This window comes from Protopterus annectens, chromosome 1.part1, assembly GCF_019279795.1.
Source record: "Protopterus annectens isolate FY-2018-M chromosome 1.part1, PAN1.0, whole genome shotgun sequence".
NCBI classification, from domain to species: Eukaryota; Metazoa; Chordata; order Ceratodontiformes; family Protopteridae; genus Protopterus; species Protopterus annectens.
In genome coordinates this window covers 162,845,350-162,860,411 of record NC_056726.1, presented here as the reverse complement: position 1 = coordinate 162,860,411, position 15,062 = coordinate 162,845,350, and positions in this window count along the sequence as shown.

Sequence of the window (15,062 nt, the reverse complement as noted above, 5' to 3'; positions counted from 1 at the left end):
GAATAGAACCCTGGAGTACCCCTAGTGGGGTTGGAAGTAGAGGGGAGAGATCTTTATTCCACTATACAGCTTGTTGGTGTCCTGTTAGGTAGCTTCTGAACCATGAGAATGCAGAGTGATGAAGATTTAGGTTAAAGAGTGCTGTTAGTAGCTTGTGGTGGGAGACAGTGTCAAAAGCTTTTAACAGATCTAGAAAGATGGTTGACACTATTTTGCCTTTGTTCCTGTATAAGCCCCAAAGTGGACCAGGCAGCATCACCAGAAAAACAATCAGATTCTGATGTTTGTTCCAGCTCAGTGCCCTACATCACTTAGATGTTTAAAAAAGACAGGTTTTACTCGGGATTGAATTGTTTTAGTGTAAACCTCTATTAAAGAGAGTAGAAAGCAGTAGATTATGGGAGAGGAAGGAGGGGAGACTACTAAAGGGCCCAAGTAGTGGGCACACCACTATCTTAATCATGCTAACATAATACATTTAACAGAAAACTAATAGCTTAGTTAGGACATACATTGGGCAGGTATTTATAGTTGGTTCCCGAAAATGCAGAGTTTCTATATTCAAGTTAACAATCCAGGCTGCCGCTTCAATGGGAGAGACCACAGTGTAGTAGTAGTACAGGGAACTGGGCAGGTGTTATTTATTTATTTATTTGCCATTAGTAAATATTTGTTACAGACAGGTACCAGTAAGAGTGAGAGGGAAGGCCTACAAGAGGGTAGTGAGACCAGCTATGTTAAATGGGTTGGAGATGGTGGCATTGACAAAAAGGCAAGAGTCAGAGCTGAAGGTGGCAGGGTTAAAGATATTAAGATTTACATTGGGAGTGACTAGGATGGACAGGATTAGGAATCAGTATATTAGAGGGTCAGCTCAGGTTAGACGGTTTGAAGACAAAGTCAAAGAGGCAAGATTGCATTGGTTTGGACATGTGCTGAGGAAGGATGCTGGGTACATTGGGAAAAGGATGCTAAGGATGGAGCTGCCAGGTAAGAGGAAAAGAGGAAGGCCTAAGATAAGGTTGATGGATGTGTTGAGAGAGGACATGCAGGTGGTTGGTATGACAGAGCAAGATGCAGATGACAGGAAGAAATGGAAACAGTTGATATGCTGTGGTGACCCCTAATTGGTTACAGCTGAAAGAAGAAGAAGAAGAAGAAGTAAATATGGTTTACAAGGTTTATATGACACATTCAGTAACTAGTATGCAGTGATATTGAATTGTCTTAGATGAGTATGCTGAGAAGTAGGAGAATGTTGTGTGTGCTTGTGGATGTTCAGCATTGCCTTGTGCAGCTTTGTGGTGCTTACTGGCACTTGGGACTATTTGATAATGTCTTGGTATTTCTATTTAACTGGTATAGACATGTGGTGTTGTGTGTGTGTGTGTGTGTGTGTGTGTGTGTGTGTGTGTGTGTGTGTGTGTGTGTGTGTGCATGTGTGCGTGCGTGTGTGTGTGTGTGTGTGTGTGTGTGTGTGTGTGTGTGTGTGTGTGTGTGTGAGAGTGTGTGTGTGTGTGAGAGTGTGTGTGTGTGTGTGTGTGTGTGTGTGTGTGTGTGTGTGTGTGTGAGATTGGGGTATAGCTCCACTGGAAGGAAGTCTGCAAAAATTTAAATGGGAAGATATTTTGTTTTTTGACCCAAGAAGATATACTTTTGGAATGAAATGCTCACACTGCATAATCATACAAGTAATTACCATCCTAGCATATGGTTGTCAATGATCCAATCAGTGAGCAGCATTGTGAAAGGGGCGTGGCTTGGCCAGCAGTTTAAGGAAGTGCATGGACAGCAATGTGTTGATGTGGTGTGGCTTGTTGGGGGCAGCAGTCTGGGAGCTGTGAGTATAAAATCTGAAAATCCTGCCTACACCCCTGACTGTACATATGTGCATATTAATTTGCTGTAAATAGTGATGCTGTTGTTGAACAGTATTGTGTTGTATATCACATTTGCACAGTAAAGTGCCATACATGCAGTTGAACCCAAAACCCAACATACACTACCATTATAATATAGCAGAAGTCTCTACGCTTTATTATATTCAGCAGTTTATCCATGTCTTCGAATGTGTTTTGGCACATAATTACACATAGATGTGTGGGTTATTGCTTGCATACTTCCCCTTACATATACTATTCATGCCATGTATGCATATTTTGCAATGGTAATTGTGTATACATGTTCTGTACTCTAATAGTTAGCATTCCAACAACCATACTGTTCGTTACACATATGATCCACCATGTAGTGGCATGTGTGCATACATGTGCGATGTGTGACGACACATATTTATTACAGTTGCACATGGAAAATGCTGAGCTACTTCTCAGTAGCAGCATGTTAGGTTTCCATGGTTAGCTGTTAGCTGCATGAACCACAGTAAAAAATACTGTGCAACTGCTGAGCAGTACAATGTCTATGTCATCCACTTAGGACATGCAACCTCATTTGGTTGTATGTTCAGCTATCAAATGGGCCAACCATCGAATGTCTGAACATCAAACAATAAGCATCAAAACTTCACTCACAGAACTTTCATTTCATCAACAGGGTAAGTAAGTACTTGTCCAACACTTCCCTGTCTCACACACGGAAGTGTTTCAAACCCACCAAGGTGGGGGGCTTTGCCCCCCACACCCCTCTGACTATATATACCAACTCTGACACTGCACTACAGTGTAGAAAAGTGGTTAAGGGGTTTGAAACACTTCTGTGTGCAAGTCGGGGAAGTGTTGAGTAGTTACTTACTCTGTCGATGAAATGAAAGTTTGCCGAGTGAACTTTCAATGCTTATTGTTCAATGTTCAGCTGTTTGATGGTTAGCCCATTCAATGGCTGACAATAGACCCACCTCATTTGACATGCTTGCCTATAGTTCTGTATGCATGGTGTCACAAGTGATACATCACAGTACTGCAGCACAGCTTTCATACTGAAGTCGCATAAAGCCTACATCACCATATGTAACGTGTGTATTACATTAACAGATACTACTGTGCATGTTGTGCAAGCAACATTAGCTGTAGCATACCAGAGATAGTAGATATATATACTTGTACATGCAGCAGCTCTGATTGGGGTGCACAAATAGCATGAGTTTTTCTATCATTCATAGTTTCATAGGATGATACTAGGCTATTGGCCCAGAGGCCCTTATAAGCCTAGCCAAGAATTTCACCCATGTTCCCACGAAGTCAGCACCTGTTTCCCCTGTCCAGCAGGGACACAGGTGGGATCCCAGGGCTGTATTTTCAGTTTCCCATCCAGTCATCCAGGTTCCTCTTAAAGAGAGCTAATGAGGTACTCTGCTTGACATGGAGAAGAGGTCTATTACACAGATGGGGGAGTCTTTGGGACACAAATTTATCCCGCCAACAAGCTCTATTAATATCACAGACCAGGATGAGGCCTTGCATGTAGGTTGCATGAGTGGAGTTTGACTTATGGATATGCAGCAACTCCAGCAAGGCTGGGTCCGAGATGGCCTTTTATGCCAGACACAGGTCACCTCTGAACGGTCTGTATGAGACTGAGTAGAGTGACAGGGCTTTTACCCTATTTGTATAGGACAGGTGTTTGAGACTTTCCTGGTCAGAAACCTCTGTGGTCTCTACAGCTGCTGCATGTGCTTGGCAAGGTACATGCCAAAGGAGGAATTGTCCTCGATAATGGGTCTGATAAGGGAGGAGTACAGGGATCTTATGACCTCCTTGTTCCTGGATGAAATACCCTTACTTATAAGGTGGTCCATGTAGAAAGCCTTCAATAAAATGGAGGCAACATGGTGGTCAAAAGTCATGTTGCTATCAACCTGGGTGCCCAAGTCCCTCATGACTGATCGCATGCTTAGTACATTATTATTAATCTGATAATTAGTTGGGACACCATTTTCCCCAAAGAGGATAATGATGCATTTCTTGGCATTCAGTTTGAGGCCATGCTTCTGGCACCAGTCATTAGTCTGGGTAAGGCCCTCTTGGAGAATGTTCACATCACTAGGGGAATTTAAAGCAGTGTGCAGCTTCCAGTCATCTGCAAACCTGGTCACCATAGACCACTGGTTTTGACTTGCACCTCAGAAAAGTATATCCCAAACAGTAGAGGCCCCAAGGCTGATCCTTGGGGTACACTGCTCATTGCAGGTCTACTAGTAGAGGTGGCTTCCCCTATTTTGACTGAGTGGGCTCAGTAGCATTTCATGTGGTTATGCAGTGTTGAACCACAGCTGCATTTTTTGCTGCCCTGGCAGAACACTAATATGTGCTGTCTACTCACACTCTTAAGCATGTGACCCATTGCCATGGCAAAGATTATGGCTTAGTGACAAGATGTCTGTTTCGCATCAAAAGGATTCAAGGTTCAGTCTTATGGTCCATATGTATCTGGATCATTATTAAGTGTCTTGTGTGATATTTGTAGAGTTGACCATAGGTGCCACCACAGGGCATGTGAGCAGTTCCTTATAGCTTTGTTTGTGCTGCAGTATTCTTTTTTGAAAGGCATTGCTCCCAATAACAAGTCATTGGTTATTCTTGATGCCCAATGAGGTGTGTACATAGACAAACACACACACACACACACACACACACACACACAGTCTGTCAAACAGTTGACAATACCACAAAAATAATGTGTACATTGATGCATTGCTTTGCCTTCGTTGGCATGGTGGGCTATGAATAGGCTGCACCCCTCGTGTACGTGTGATTGTTGGTGCCTGGATCTCTGTACAGAATTCAGTACCATTGTCTATGATATTCTGATTGAGTACTTAAGATCTCAGTGCAGTATCTTCACTATGGATTTAAAGTGGTTTAGTTCAAACCTCCCCAACCACACTCAGCAGTTTTCTTCATGCATCTATTACCATAACCATCATGATTGTGAAGTACTGCAGGACTTGACCTCAGCTCCCCATTTGTTCATGGTGTGTGTGTGTGTGTGTGTGTGTGTGTGTGTGTGTGTGTGTGTGTGTGTGTGTGTGTGTGTGTGTGTGTGTGCGCACCATTAGAAGACCATATAAGAAGGAGAAGTCTGACATGACACTGCTTTAGTGACACACCCAGCTCTAGCTCTCCTTCCCTCTGGAAACATGTCAAATATGCATTAACTTGTTGAAGACCTTGAAGCCATTCTTTCTTGGAAAACTTGAGATCAGTTCAAACGAAGCATCTCAGAGACTAGACCCATATCTGTTCATGCTACATTGAGAAAACCCACTTGCTTCTTCATCATAATCACATAATTTGTGGAGGTAATAAATCCAAATTTGTTAATGAGGTGCATAACTAAGAAGTAATCCTGGACTATCTGCAGACAGTTTGAGATCAAGTATCTTTTAACCTGCAGAATATTTTCAAGATTAAACACCTATCACCCCAAACTGATCTCTCAGTAGTCATTGTCACCATGGTCTTTTCCTACCTGAATACTGTCATCATCCTCTTTCAGCTGTTCCCGTTAGGGGTCGCCACAGCAGATCATCTGTTTCCATTTCTTCCTGTCCTCTGCATCTTGCTCTGTCACACCAACCACCTGCATGTCCTCTCTCAGCACATCCACAAACCTTATCTTAGGCCTTCCTCTTTTCCTGTTACCTGGTATCTTCATCCTTAGCATCTTTTTCCCAATATACTCAGCATCCCTCCTCAGCACATGTCCAAACCAATGTAATATTGCCTCTCTAGCTTTGTCTCTAAACCTTCCAACCTGGGCTGACCCTCTAATATACTTATTCCTAATCCTGTCCACTCTCGTCACACCAAGTGCAAATGTTAACATCTTTAACTCTGCCACATCCAGGTCTAACTCTTGCCTTTTTGTCAGTGCCACTGTCTCCAACCCATATAACATAGCTGGTCTCACTGCCCTCTTGTAGACCTTCCCTTTCACTATTACTGGTACTCGTCTGTCACAAATCACTCCTGACACTCTTCTCCACCCACTCCATCCTGCCTGTACTCTCTTCTTCACCTCTCTTCCACACTCACCATTACGCTGAACTATTGATCCCAAGTATTTAAACTCATCCACCTTTGCCACCTCTACTCCTTGCATCCTCACCATTCCTCTATCCTCCCTCTCATTCACACACATATATTCTGTCTTAGTTCTGCTGACCTTCATTCCTCTTCTCTCTAGAGCATATCTCCATCTCTGCAGGGTCTCCTCGACCTGTTCCCTACTTTCACTACAGATCACAATGTCATCTGCAAGCATCATAGTCCACGGGGACTCCTGTCTGATCTCCCCTTATCTTAGACTACATGAAGCCAAGACTAACATTTGAATCAATACAGAACTCCATGGCAAAGTTATCAAACTGATGCTTCTAGATGTAAACATATTTTGCCTGCCTGGATGCCTATTCAGTCTTGTTTCACTTTTAAAGTCACGATGTTAGTGTACTCGTCCATATTTGCCCATAAATGGCTTAAGTTCCATTACTTCCATTACTTGATAGAGCTTGTGGTGCCTTACGGTGCTTTGCTCTCACTCTCTCAGGGATGCTAGTGGTTCCCTAGCTGCATTTAGAGATATAAGGCATCCATTATTTTATGTGTCAAGCAGCACAGCTATGGAATGTAGCATTAGCTTTGAGAGTGCCCTACTCTGAAATGTTTGCACAGATCACTCACATCTCATTCAGGATTCATTTTAGCTTGTTTTTGATGCTGTGTGATAAATAAGGGACTCTACTTGACTCTCTAGTAGTTAACAAAGCGGAGTGAGCATCTCTCCGTTTAACAAACTACTTCCTGTAGTTCAGAGTTTGCTTTCCACTGCCTTCATTTGCCTACTGTGTGACCTCGAGCAAGTCACTTAACCAGTTAGTGCTTTTGTGTAAATCGGTACATGGACTAGGCTTTTTAATGGTCTCCTGGACTGCAAGCCAAATTACTACCTATGAATTCACTTTGACATTTGCTGCTAGTGCCTGATTTTGATTGATCTTATCTTTTATAGGTTCATAGGTTGGTACTGGGCTAGCTGCCCGAAGGCATATATTAGCCCAGCCACATTGTGTGGTATTCACCGCCCCTTTAGCAGTTCCCTAGACCCTTGTACTAGCAGCTACTACCTTTAGCCCCTATCTAGTAGTGCTGTTGGTGTGATTCCCGGTGTGAACTTTCTGTTACCCATCCACTCATCAGGGTTCCTCTTGAAGAGTGATAGTGAGGGGCTCTGTCTTATGTATATCGGGACCCTGTTTCATAGTAAGGGAAGTCTCTGTGAAGGGAATCTATCCCTCCAGCATGTTCTATTCATTGTTGTGTTGAGGTTTATATCCCTAGAGCGTGTAGCTCGAGTAGATTTGGTTTTGCTAAGATGGAGCATGTTCAACAATTCTGGGTTGGACATGTCTCTGTACGTTAGACAGAGATCGCCTCTGAGAAAGCGGTATGCAACAGAGAACAGTCTTAGCTTTTTCAATCGTGCTGCATAGGGCAACTGTTTAAGGCCAGTAATCCTCTTGGTTAGGTACCTTTGTGGTCTCTCCAGCTGCTGGAGATGTCTAGCCAGGTACATTCCAATTGGTGCATTGTACTCAATAATGGGTCAGATGAGGGAAGAGTAGAGGGGTACCATTACATCCTTAGATCTTGATGCGAACCCTTTCATGATGAGATGGGTCACATAGAAGGATTTTCTAACCACTTTGGCAACATGGTTTTCAAAGGAAAGCTGACTATCTACTTGGGTCCCTAGATCCCTTATTTCTTCTTCAGATTTCAGGGGATTACCTCCTATGTTGTAGTTTGCGGGTACTCTGTTTTTTCCAAAGGGGATTACTATGCATTTTTTTTGCATTTAGCTTGAGACCATGGCTTTGACACCATGCATCAGTCTCATTTAGGCCCTTCTGGAGGATCTCCATGTCAGCCGGAGACTCTATTATAGCACCCAGTTTGCAGTCGTCTGCAAACGTAGTCAGCCACAGCCCTTCCGTGCTTGCCTGTACTTCTGAGACGTATATGCCAAACAGGAGACCAAGTTTTTTTTTACCTAAATTTATTTGTTTGTTTTTGTGTTATTTGCTTCTTTAATTTATTAATGGGTTATGTATTTTATTACTCCACTGTGTTTTGTGTTTTGCTATAAAACACCTTAAATAAATCTGAATTTAAAGTTGAATAAATAATGCTTGTGTAATAAATCTCTTCTCCATATTAGCATAAGTGTAATCAGTCACCATGTAGTTTGCAGTTGAGATACTGAACCCTTGTCTGAACCAGTGCTGTTAAGGAGATAGGAATGAACAGATCTACAGGGCTGAAGTCTCATAGAGAAGAGGGAACATGATGGCCTTCTTTAAACTCTAGGGTAGTATGTCTACAGTGAGGGTTTGCTTACTGTGAGCGAGTGGCTTTGCTGCTACATGGCTTGTAAGTCTAACAAAGGTAGTGTGGACTGTACAAAGGAAGGTATTTTCAGAGGTATAATGTTTTGAGCATTTTATACTGATTTATGGTCTATATAATTTCATGCACATTAGGATGCATGAACTCATAAATTCACACATGCCCACAATGCCCTTTTGTATTTGTAGGTATTACAATAAGAAAAAAACATTGTTGATAGGGCATTGTTTAAGTTGATAGGCAATTCCCCGTTCTTTATTAGAGAAAGTTCTCCTTTTTTAGAAAAAAATAAGTCGTGTTACAGTAGGAAAAGAAGAATGGTTAGTGACAGTAGATGTGCAATCCTTATAGATGGTCATCTCTCATGAGATAGGAATTGAGTGGTTTCTCACATGCTGTATAAACATGATGAGTATACAGTTGGAGAAATAAAATGTATTATTCGGAGCATGGAACAAGCATTGCATAATATTTTTTTAGAACAATTTTATAAACAAAAGAAAGGAGTTGCTATGGGTGCTAGGATGACACTCAATTACACCATCTTGGTTATGGCATATTAGGAAATGATTATTTTAAAATAAATTCCTTATTAAATTTAAAGTATGCCGATGATTTATCGATAATATGTTTTTTATTTGGATGGGAGATGGAGATAGTTTGAGTTTACTTACAGACTCCATCAACAAGAGTACCACCTTCTTAAATTTCACATATTACAAGAATATCGATACAATCAGTTTCTTAAGTGTTGACATTTTCAAGAAAGACGACAGTAAGAAGCTTTTCACTGTTATATCGTAAATGAAAATAGTAAGCAATGCTATTTTGCATTGTAATAGTATGCATCACACTTATTAAAAAAAACAACATAGTTAAGGGACAAATTATAAGGATTAAACAAGTTATGTCAGATTTGGAAATGGTTGATGTTTTGTTGCTACATATACACAAACTTTTTTTTATTAAGAGGATAACCTCAAAAATGTTTAAGCCTTGCTGTTAGGTATTTTGATTACATGAGTGACAGTGAGAAAAAGAAAATAGGTGTGGAAAGATATTGGTTTGTGGCTATGCATGTCGTTTCTTTTCATTAGACACCCAATTGATTAAGAACATTGTGAATAATTGGCATATTCTAACTAGGAATGATGAAGTGGCTAGTTGGGAATGAACCTTTGTTTATAAATAAAAAAATGTAGAAATTAAAAAAAATATCTTTCAAGAGGAAACAAATAAAGTTGAATTTTATAGTCAATATCAAAATAAAGTTGGAACTTAAAGTTTTTGAATTGCTCAATTTGTAGATTTATTTCTGAAAGTTCTAGTTTTTATTGTGATGCAACAAAGAAACCCTACAGCATTCCAGGTTATTTTACATATAATGTCATGTTTGTTGTTTATTATGCAAATGTTTTTCTTGTCATTCTTTTTATATTGGGAAGACAAATAGCTTAAAAATAGGATATACAACCATAAATATGCCATTAAAAAGAAATGACAAGAATGCTTTGGCAAAACATTCTATGGAATGCAAACATTTTAAGAAATTCATTTTACAGTAGTCGATTTTGTTCCTAGAAGTTTTAATGGCAATAAAGACAAGGAATAAGAGTTTTAAGAACTTAAATAGCAAATTGTTTTGAATGCTTATGTAAGTCCGAGACATAATGTAATAGTCAATTATGCAGCAGTGTTAAAAAGAGATAGAAATTAACAAAATGTAAATGATTTGGTTACATGTTCTTTGATCATGTTGATGAGGTTAAAGGGATTTGTAAGTAGGAAATTTATTTATTCTGATGCAGACCTAGTTTTAGATTGAAAGTTCTTAATGTTTTGGTTCAATTAATTTTAACAAACTGAGTTGTAGTCACTCCAGCCACTTAGAGTGTTTTAGTTGTTCTATTTTTCTGCTGTTGGTTTCTTTCAACCTTGTAGCCTCTGTTTTTGGATGTTTGCTTGAGTTGACCCTTTCCACATGTCCAAAACTATCTCTATGAAGAAGTGCATTTGCAGATTCTGGGAACTGGTGATCGCTATAATATGGATCCTGTACTCCCTCCTATCTCTTTGTACTTTTTGCTCAAGCTGACTCCTTTACATCCACTAACATGATCTATGGAGAACAACAGAGAGAATTGACTGCTAAATCACTGAATTCCTATTATGTGAATACTATTCGCTGAAAATCCTCACTGAATAAGACCTTGCCTTCAGCTTGAAGGCATGCTTTGCCTACTTGCTAAAAACATTCTGTGTCTTAGGGTGGCTTAAAGTTGATTTCAGTGAGCTATTTTAGTGTAATTGTAATTCAGTGATTTAAAAGTCAATGACTCAATGTGATTTTGATCTGTTTGCTCATATCATAGGATCATAGGAGGTCACTAGGCTATTGACCCTGAGGCCATTATAAGCCTAGCCAAGTGTTTAGCCAAGTCAGCACTTGATGCCCCTCTCCAGCAGAGACACAGGTGGAATCCTAGGGATGTATTTTTTATTTCCCATCCAATTATCCAGGTTGCGCTTAAAAAGGGGTAAAGAGGTACACTGCTTGACGTGGAGAGGGAGTCTATTCCACAGATGGAGTCTCTACGACACAAATCTGTCCTGCCAACAAGTCCTATTGATGTCACAGACCAGGTTGAGGCTGCACATGTGGGTTATATGAGTGGAGCTTGACTTGCAGATATGCAGCAGTCCCATCTAGGTGGGGTCCGAGATCACCTTGTATGCCAGACAGAGATCACTTCTGAGCAGTCTGTATGAAACTGGGTAGAGGGATAGGGCTTTTAGCCTATCTGTGTATGGTAGATTTTTGAGGTCCTGGATTCTCCTGATGAGAACCTCTGTGGTTTCTCCAGCTGCTGCATGTGCTTTGTGAGGTACATACTGAACAGGGCATTGTACTCAATAATGGGCCTTATAAGGGAAGAATACAGGGATGTTATGACCTCCTTGTCCATGGATGAGATACCCTTACTTATGAGGTGGGCCATGTAAAAAGCTTTCCATACAACGGAAGCAACATGGTGGTCAAAAGTCAGGTTGCTATCAACCTGGGTGCCCAAATCCCTCATGATTGATTGCGTGGTTAGGACATTATTATTAATGTGATAATTTGTGGGGATGTCACTCTCCCCAAAGGGGATTATGATGCAGTTTTTGTATTCAGCTTCAGGCTATGTTTCTGGCACCAGTCATTTGTTTGGGTGAGACCCTCTTGGAAGATGTCCACATCACTAGGGAAATTGATGAGAGCTTTTCCCAGATACCTTCTGGCCTCTAGTGATAAAAGCCCCAGCTCCTCTAGCTTCTGCTCATACCTTCCATGTGGATTACTCACACATTACTAGTAGAGTTCCTCTGTAATACTTTTTCAGTCACCCTCTATAAACTGTAGAATGTCACTTAGCACTTAAAGTATGGTCAGATTTGGGTCACGCAGAGTGATGGCATCACGTGTCTTCTTCTGGGATCTGTCTTACTGAAGGTGCACACCATCAGTTTGTTTTCTGCTGTCATGGTTATCTCACTCTGTTCGTGGCGGGGCCAGTCTACCTGTGATAAACTCCACATGTTGATTTCTTGCTCGCTTGCCATCAGTTCCATTCCTCAAAGGTGAGACGTCATATAAGTGTTATCGCAGTGTAAATGCAGCACTTTGCCCTTGGCTGCAATAAGGCTCAATTGCTATTTCTCCCTGTCTGGCAACTTTTCCAAGTCCTTCATTACACTTTTTCCATCATCCTCCACTTTCACATCTATTTTTGTGTCATCCACAAAGTGCATGATTCTGTTATCAAGTTCCCTCAGATGATATGTCTGGAATTAACAAATCAAGAACAGTAGACATAGGACTGTCCCTTACAGTACTCCATTATTTATCTCTCCTAGTCCTCCACAAACCTCCCCTTCCTGTCTTCCAGCCATGCTGCGATTCTGCTGCTCCTTCCTGATCCTGCTGTTATCTCTGTTTTCTAGAAACTACTGGCATGATACTGAGTTAGGCTTTTTGTATAATTCCAGGTAGAACACATGTAGCACCACTCACTTTCATGTCCCTCAACAATCTAGTCTTTAAACTGCATCAAGCAGTTAAGCAGTACTGGAGACAGGTTATTAGAGAAGTCCCTTCTTTATCAAATGTAGAACTAAGAATATCTTACAAGAGAGGAAGAAATCTGAAAGATTTCTTGGTGCATAGTAAATATATAAGGCCAAGAGAAAAGAAATTAGAAAATATGGAGATAAGAGGAACTATCCCTTGTGGAAAATGTTCTATCTGTCAACATATTATAACTAAAGTGGATAAGATAGGAACAAAAAATGTTGATACTAAGGGAATGTACTCCTGTTTAAGTAAGGGAGTAATTTATGTTATATTTTGCCCATGTAAGAAATATTACATAGGAGAGACCAAAAGGTCTTTAGCCGAAAGAATAAAAGAGCATGTGAGAGATGTTAAAAATAATAAAGTTATGAGTCCCATAGCGGAACATTTTAATAAGGAACATCAAGGGGATGTAAATAATATGAAGGTAACAGTGTTGGAACAAATATCACTGCAACATGGAAATGTAGAATTGTTAAAGAATATGCTAAGGCAAAAAGAATCTGTTCTTATAATGAAATATAATACATTATTTCCTTGTGGATTGAATAAAGAGTGTAACTGGCAAAGTTTTATATAGTTTTTGTACCTTTAAGGGAATTGAATGTGTTTTAGTAATTATTGGTTAATTGATTAATTAATGTGTTAAGAAAGAATATATAAGGAAGGTTTTTATAGAAAGCAGATTTTTTACTCTGTAAAGGCTGTGGCCGAGGCGCTAGAGGTTTTGTATTTTACAATAAATATTTAAGGTTGGAAAGTAGAGCTGTTATTCACTGGTCTGTTTTTTCTGGTGGTTATTAATTTAAACTGCATCATGTTTGACTGTCAGCTTTTTTTTAGACTCTGAAATATAATGGTTATTGTCCTCAAGCAAAACTTACAGCCTTTTCTTCAGTGCTTCCTCCATGAGGAAGAAACTGTTGCAGAAAAAGGTGAAGTCCCAAGACTGGAAAAACTCCCTTATTAGCCTTAACAGAAAGTTGAGATCCCTCATCAAAACCTTTAAAACTAGCTATGAAGGCAGAATTGCGGCAGACACTAAAAACAACCACAAAGCCTTCTACAGTTATATCAAGAATCTTCACAGCAATACCCAGATTTGCTCTGAGCAACAGTACCTCCTATACTGAGCCAACAGATTTTGCCAACATACTGGCCGACAGATTCAGTGCCAACTTTACCCCTCTCTCCCCCCTAAAGGACAAATCATAATACCGGAAGAATGCTAGGCACCTAGCATTACTGCATTACAGGTTAAAGCTGCATTGTCAAGGCCAAGAATACAGCTTCCATGGGACCTGACAATATCTCTGGCTGTGTTCTATATGAACTACAAAGTGAACTGGCACCACACCTGTGTGCTCTGTTCAGTCACAGCCTCACCTCAGGCTTTGTCCCTACAGAATGGTGCACTGCTACAGTCATCCCTCTCCATAAAGGGGGAGTAACTACAGACCCTGGGAATTATCTCTCCATTAGCCTGATGAGTCTGATATGTAAGGCTATGGAGCGCATCCTCATGGACCTAATTAACAAGGATGTAGGGAATCACCAAACTCTGGAACCCACGCAATTTTGTTGTGTGAAGGGTAGATCATGCCTTCTCAACCTGGGTAACTTCTTTGAGTCAGTCACCAGAGTTGTGGATGAGGGCAAGGCAGTTCATACAGCCTACCTCAATTTGGTCAAGGCTTTTTTTTTTATTTAAACAGCTTTATTGAGATAAATATTGTCAAATAAACATAAACTAGTGGCCAAGGCTTTTGATACCATTCCCCACTCAGGAATTATTGATAGATTCACAAAACTAGGCATCAACCCCTATATCACTAGGTGGGTTACAAATTGGCTCACAGATAGAACCCACAGCGTGAAAGTAGCAGACTCCAAGTCAGACTGCTGACCAGTCATGAGTGGAGTCCCACAGGGATAGATCCTGGGTCCTCTCCTGTTTGGTATCTACTTCTCAGAAGTCCAGGCCAACATGGAGGGACTCTGGCTGACCAAGTTCACCAATGATTGCAAGCTGGGAGATATTATTATCTCCCCAAGTGATGTAGACATCCTACAGAAAGGCCTCACTGAGACCAACGACTGGTGTCAAAACCATGGCCTTAAGCTTAATGCCAAGAAATGCGTTGTCATTCCCTTTGGGAAAAACTCAGTTCCCACTAATTACCACATTGATGGTAGCCCACTGAACACTGAAGGCATTATAAGAGATCTGGGGCACAGGTTGACAGCTTTTCTGTCTCATATCGTCTACTAAGAGGTGATCTCTGCTTGACTTATAAAGCCATGTCTGACCCAGCCCTGTTAGAAATGTTACACCTAAAGAAATCCCAATCCCTTCGCACCACACATTCCAGGGACCTCAACCTCATTACCACAATCAACAGAACATGCTGGAGGGACAGGTTCATAACCCAGTGACTGCCCTTGCTCTGGAATAGGCTTCCCATACATGTCAAGCAAAGCACCTCACTGGCTATTTTCAAGAAAAATCTTGATGAGTGGATGGGAAAAAAAAAGTTCACCCTTGGGATCACTCCAGTGGCTCACTTGATAGAGGCACCGGG